This window comes from Bolinopsis microptera, chromosome 3 (genome assembly GCF_026151205.1).
Source record: "Bolinopsis microptera isolate Bmic1 chromosome 3, MBARI_Bmic_1.0, whole genome shotgun sequence".
Classification (NCBI taxonomy): domain Eukaryota; kingdom Metazoa; phylum Ctenophora; class Tentaculata; order Lobata; family Bolinopsidae; genus Bolinopsis; species Bolinopsis microptera.
In genome coordinates this window covers 17,136,894-17,143,711 of record NC_087074.1, presented here as the reverse complement: position 1 = coordinate 17,143,711, position 6,818 = coordinate 17,136,894, and the positions used below count along the sequence as shown (strand labels likewise).

Genomic DNA, 6,818 nt, shown 5'->3' with positions numbered 1-6,818 from the left:
TCAGGAATTGGAATAGTTGTTGTTGTTGATGATGGCAACTGATAATACTTCACCAAAAACGAACGACTTATATACCACATTTTAATCGTAATCATTTATTTCATTGAGCAATCAATATTATTCGTAACTAATTATATCCGAGAGACCACATTTGAATCGTAATCAATAGTTTGATCCAGTAATTTACTACGCTACAATTAATTATGCTAGTCGTAACTAATTGCATCCGAGATACCATACATACCATTCATATGATCTGGTAACCAATCAACTATTCACAAACACCTGTTGCTTGATTCAGGGGATACTGTTATTATACAGTAATATGATCTGGTAGACAGTGGTCCGCAGACAGTGGTCCGCAGACAGTGGTCCGCAGACAGTGGTCCGCAGACAGTGGTCCGCAGACAGTGGTCCGCGGACCGTGGTCGGGCTATCTCGATACTGCCGCATACCCAACATAGGAACGATCGAGAATTGAGGAGGAAATCTGTCCCCCTGCTGTGCAGTAAAGAAGAATTTTGTTTTCCTCAACAGCCACATTGTTACACAAGTGTAACCAGCCAATTACAGGAATCCGAAGGATTCAATTATACAATATACATTAGGCCAGTGACGGTTAAAGTAGTGTGTAATGTGTACCATACTTTCTCCGCCTGAAACTTTGCTGCAATGGTCAGCTCCTCATTTAACCCTCACACCCGATTTCTCGGGTATTTGGCTGAGTGGACCGGATCTGCATAGATCACTCAGAATCTTTAGCTGAGTGCAACTACGCAACCCATGGCTCAGCTGGGAATCAAACTTGGGAATCGAACTTTACCAATTGAGCCACTCAGTCATTTGCAAACATGATCCAATACTCGATAGAGTAAAGTAAAGTAAAATGTATGACATCACATCATCACATTATGTATATGTCTTCAAAATATCATCGCACTATGTGAAAAATATATAAAAAATATTTCCCCACCAACATAAATCATTTATCAAATACAATATTTATATAAAATTTATCAAAACATTATCCTATTTTGAAAACCTAATCAAACTTCCCAGTGGAATAAAGATTTAACTTCCAGATAGAACAGTAAAACCGGTGAATACTGAATAGACTAATAGACAATTTATAGTGTTGTGAAACTACTACATTAGTCGTTGAAACTATCAAGCAGTGCTGTATCTACCAAAGTAACTCTGCTTTTAAAATGTACGATAAAGTCTGGACCAGGGAACAAGGATATCTCCTTAAACCTCCCTTAGATATCTGCAATAGCTAGGCTGCTCCTGAAGATGTCCTCTCCAAGCTTGATGCATGAGGAGTTATCGCTACAAGATCTTTAAGACGATTATTATTATCTTCTTTTTAATGGCCTAACTAACAGTTTCTAACTATGACTTAATTGTCTATTGTTCTTGTTTTGTGGTGAGTATTTGTATTCAGAGGTATGTATGCCAGCAGTTGATACTGTAAAGTAACACTCCTAGCTCCAGCATCATGGTAGGTTTTGACAGGTCTCTCTCTCTCTTTTTCTCTCAACCTATCTTCATAACTCAGAAAAAAATTTATCAGAATACTATTTGGTGACCTTGAAGCATATCTAGATAAGTTTAGATCATGTGCCAGAACACGTTGTATAGATGAATAAATCCTAGGAAGGGAATTCTTTGAAGAATAGCATACAAAACCGCTGTTTAACAAGAACGGCCTTCTTACTGTCCACAACATGTACAAATACACATGTCTATTAGAACTGTTCAAAATTGTCAGATTAGAATTTCCAATCTCACTCCTATCTTTACTCCACAGATCACCATCGCAAAGACGTTCAGACCACTTCATCACCCCCAACCCATCCTTCTCTTTCATTTATCAATCGACAAAAATTTGGAACGATTGACAGTTTGATAAGTTTTACGAACTTAGTTAATAGTAAGGGGAAAAGTGGCATTCCGTTGGATTTGAATGTTCACAAGGATTTCTCAACGGAATATGGTAGTTAAGACCCCTACGAACATAATTAGACTTGTTGCCAATTTTTTATCTCAACAGAAACACCACTTTTACCACTTTTTACCACCTTTGTACCACCTGTCTGGTTTGCCAAATATCTTTAGTTGTGAACGTCGTAAAAGGCTGCATATTAACCTAGAATGTTTATCTTATCAAGGAGTAAAACTTTTGTCTGAAAAATTTTTACATTGGACAATCAGCTAATTGGATAATTACCAATTAGTTAATCACCAAAAAAAGTGAAAATTTTTTATTGGCTCAAAATGATTGAAATCGTTTGAAACACGGAGAAATGTAGTTTTTAGAAAAACTTCAAAAATTTTTCAGTTAAAAATTTTTTTCGAGACTTGAAAAAAAAGTTTGAAAATTTAAAAATATTTTTTTCCGCCAAAAGTGATCGAATTGCATGAAACGTGGATAAAAATGCTTTGCAGAAAAACTTCGAAGATTTTGAGATAGGGGAATACTAAAATCATCAATATTTGAAGTTGGAGTTCAGTAAATCTCGACATATTTTAGTAATTAGGAATAGCTTAGCGGAAAGGGCCGAACCTGAAAAAGGTTAACCACACAATATTAGAGTTTCATAACTAATTACAATACAGCTTTATCAAATTCCACATAAAGAAACAGCACAAAAGGACCATTTAAGATCGAACCGATTTTACCTGCTGTACTATCATTTTATTGATTTCAATGATCAAAACCTCTGTACCGTCAATCTTGCCAATCTATACCGGGTATCTGAATGTACCGGACCTCTTATTTACCTCTATAATTAGACCCAGTTGTGCAAGAAATGCGATTTCTCACAGGGGTTTCTTTTAACTGTGCACTTTTTGTCACTCTCGCAACTCGCAAGAGGCCCGGTATTATAGGGGGGTATAGGAAGCGAGTGTAAATATACCTTCCATCATCCACTGTGGCTTTTTTGTATTGTGAATGCGCATGCCGCTTCGTTTGCTATGCCAGATACCTCGAATAACCCCCATATGTCATTGCCAGGGTCGGGATAGAGCTGGAGATAGCATTGAAAAGTTGCTAGAAATAGCTAGATTTAGAGTAAACTGGTGGTAGCTGGGTGGTGCTAGCATGGATGTAGCAGAACGTAGCTACACGGGGTTTCATTGGAGTTGGTTATTTTAATGGCCAAAGAGTGCCGGAACTAAAGTTACTTAAGATTGCAGTTGAGGGGCAGTGTAAACCACGGTGTAGTCAGGGACACAGAGCTACAGTGCAGGAGTACTGCAAGTGCAAAAGAACAGTGCAAGTGATACAGTATGCAACAGTAAAACGCCGAAGAAGGAGATAAGATTGTGGCTGCAGAGGAGGAGAGGAGCTGGAACCTGATTTTGTTTGGGTTGAAAGAAGAGTAGGAAGAAGAGTTTCCTGCTCTGGTAACTGCATTTTTGGAAGAGGTGGGGTGAGAACTTATTTTCAAGCGACAAGGGTGGGCTGGAAGCAACCAGGTACAGCTATCCGACCTATTAAGATCACCGTCCTGAGCTTAACAGCCTTTCATCAGAATCTGATGAAAACAGAGAGACTGACCCACCCTTTTTAGATTGATTGATCAAAGTGAGTCTCTTTAGCCCTCTTCTTCTTTAGAGCTTTAGATTAGTGATCAAACTCTTCGCTACTCGCTCTTCACTGGATCTATCAGGACAGATTCACATCTTTTTAGGTCTCAACCAGCCTTAGTTTTCCTGTTTTCATCATGTAGTACGTTCTGCTACCTCCATTTTAGCACCACCCAGCTTCCATCAGTTCACTCTAAGTCTAGCTTCGTCGGCGTTTTACTGTTGCAGACTGTATCACTTGCACTGTTCTATTGCACTTGCAGTACTCCTGCACTGTAGCTCTGTGTCCCTGACTACACCGTGGTTTACACTGCCCCTCAACTGCAATCTTAAGTAACTTTCGTTCCGGCACTCTTTGGCCATTAAAATAACCAACTCCAATGAAACCCCGTGTAGCTACGTTCTGCTACATCCATGCTAGCACCACCCAGCTACCACCAGTTTACTCTAAATCTAGCTATTTCTAGCAACTTTTCAATGCTATCTCCAGCTCTATCCCGACCCTGGCAATGACATATGGGGGTTATTCGAGGTATCTGGCATAGCAAACGAAGCGGCATGCGCATTCACAATACAAAAAAGCCACAGTGGGGGCACAGTGGATGATGGAAGGTATATTTACACTCGCTTCCTATACCCCCCTATAATACCGGGCCTCTTGCGAGTTGCGAGAGTGACAAAAAGTGCACAGTTAAAAGAAACCCCTGTGAGAAATCGCATTTCTTGCACAACTGGGTCTAATTATAGAGGTAAATAAGAGGTCCGGTACATTCAGATACCCGGTATAGATTGGCAAGATTGACGGTACAGAGGTTTTGATCATTGAAATCAATTAAATGATAGTACAGCAGGTAAAATCGGTTCGATCTTAAATGGTCCTTTTGTGCTGTTTCTTTATGTGGGATTTGTGGAATAAAAGCTGTATTGTAATTAGTTATGAAACTCTAATATTGTGTGGTTAACCTTTTTCAGGTTCGGCCCTTTCCGCTAAGCTATTCCTAATTACTAAAATATGTCGAGATTTACTGAACTCCAACTTCAAATATTGATGATTTTAGTATTCCCCTATCTCAAAATCTTCGAAGTTTTTCTGCAAAGCATTTTTATCCACGTTTCATGCAATTCGATCACTTTTGGCGGAATAAAAATATTTTTAAATTTTCAAACTTTTTTCCAAGTCTCGAAAAAAATTTTTAAGTGAAAAATTTTTGAAGTTTTTCTAAAAACTACATTTCTCCGTGTTTCAAACGATTTCAATCATTTTGAGCCAATACAAAATTTTCAAATTTTTTGGTGATTAACTAATTGGTAATTATACAATTAGCTGATTGTCCAATGTAAACATTTTTCACACAAAAGTTTTACTCCTTGATAAGATAAACATTCTAGGTTAATTTTCAGCCTTTTAAGACGCTCACAACTAAAGATATTTGGCAAACCAGACAGGTGGTACAAAGGTGGTAAAAAGTGGTAAAAGTGGTGTTTCTGTTGAGATACAAAATTGGCAACAAGTCTAATTATGTTCGTAGGGGTCTTAACTACCATATTCCGTTGAGAAATCCTTGTGAACATTCAAATCCAACGGAACCCTTAAATCGACCACTTTTCCCCTTACTATAAAGTAACACTTAAAAATTAGCTATTCAAGATACAGTCCAGGTACGAAGAATTAGAATGGACTCAATGAAACAAGAAATTTCAATGAAACAAGAAATTTAATTTTAGCACATTTTACAGAATAAAAAGATGTAAAACAATTCATAAAATATAATGCCCATTTGGTGTATGACTTTTTGTCCTTGACTGCTAGTTTGGTTTTGGAAGGACAGGTAACTAACGGGGCAAGGAATTCGCGTGCCTGAAAGCTTTTGCACACACCGAAACGCTAGTTCAGTTAGGTTTTTAGAGACAAGGCTCATATTAGGACTAGAAGAAATTTTTTAGTAGACATTACGTGTCTACTAAAAAAACAGAACCCGTAGGGGTTCTGTTTATAGTTTACTGAATTTAACTTCGATAAGAATGAGCTTGTGTTCTGTGTTCTAAAACTCATGAAGTAAACAGAACGAGAGTTCTTTGACTTTGTTGTTTTTAACATTGAAGAATCGTTTGGCCATAACGCCGAACGATATATGCAAAGGGACGACAAATGCAACAATAACACTAAAAAACTACTAAGGTATTCTTTTGAAAATATGACAGTATTTGCTTTAGCGCTCGATTTTCAAACTACGTGTAAATTTAGGTGAAAACTAGGTGTAAATTTTCGAAAATATGCGCGGCGCACCTAAAATTTTGGTTCCATATTTAAAATCAATTTTTTGGTCAGAATTATATTTGATATATTTGAATTTAATTAGTCGTTATCACACGATATAAAAAAATATATAGCACCTAAATACCAAAAATGAAGTGCGCGCTAAAAAGCCTAGATTTTGACCACTTTTTTGGATTTTTACCCAGGGAAAATTAAGGAATTTGTTTATTTTTGTAAGTTGTGTTGTGCGGCTGACATATCTACAGAGTTAATTTGCTCAAAATATCAAAAAACATTGTTGTTTGGCCTATTTTGGCTTGACCATTGTTAATGATTTGGCCCGGCGCGCGCTACTTCGTAGCTCTTGCCGTAACATTTCGAGAAGAAAGCGGCGCGCGCTACTTCGAAGAAATTTAGACGAGTAACATCCGTCAAATTTTGGCCCAAAAATCAGTTTTTTGCGATTTTATACCGGGGAAACTCAGTTTAATCATCCCAAAACTACTTCTAATCGATTTGATTTGATTGATTGATTGATTTTAAACGATTTATATGTTAAATTTATTTTGTAGATTTATAACCTATAATACCAAGAAGCACTCTAAGTTGGACTCGTCGACGGTCTATTATTATTCTTTTCTACTATAAGAATATTATTATATTTAAATTTTGCTTTTGGTACATTAATGAATTTGAGTCGGTATTAAGAATTTCAGTTTAATTTACAGCACGACTGAATTTACCAATGTGACCTTTTCAAATGCTGCCTGACTTATTGTTTTATTGATATTAAGTTGAAAGTTCACTCATTTTTATTCGAATTCATTAATCATTAATGTTTATATTACACTTTATGTGCACTGAAGCGTTTTCCTACAATTAGGGTTCCCTCATTTAACCCTTTAATCCTTTAACCCATTTAATAATACACATTCTTGATCAATTGGCTGCATTGAACCTGGCCAGA

The 6,818-nt window shown here is 37.0% G+C and overlaps 1 protein-coding gene across 1 annotated transcript in view; it reads right to left on the bottom strand.

The window, feature by feature from the left end:
* Nucleotides 1-6,818, bottom strand: part of LOC134812705 (POU domain, class 2, transcription factor 2-like) — a 1,142,226-nt gene that overhangs the window by 225,298 nt on the left and 910,110 nt on the right. The gene's annotated exons all lie outside the window — the stretch shown is intronic.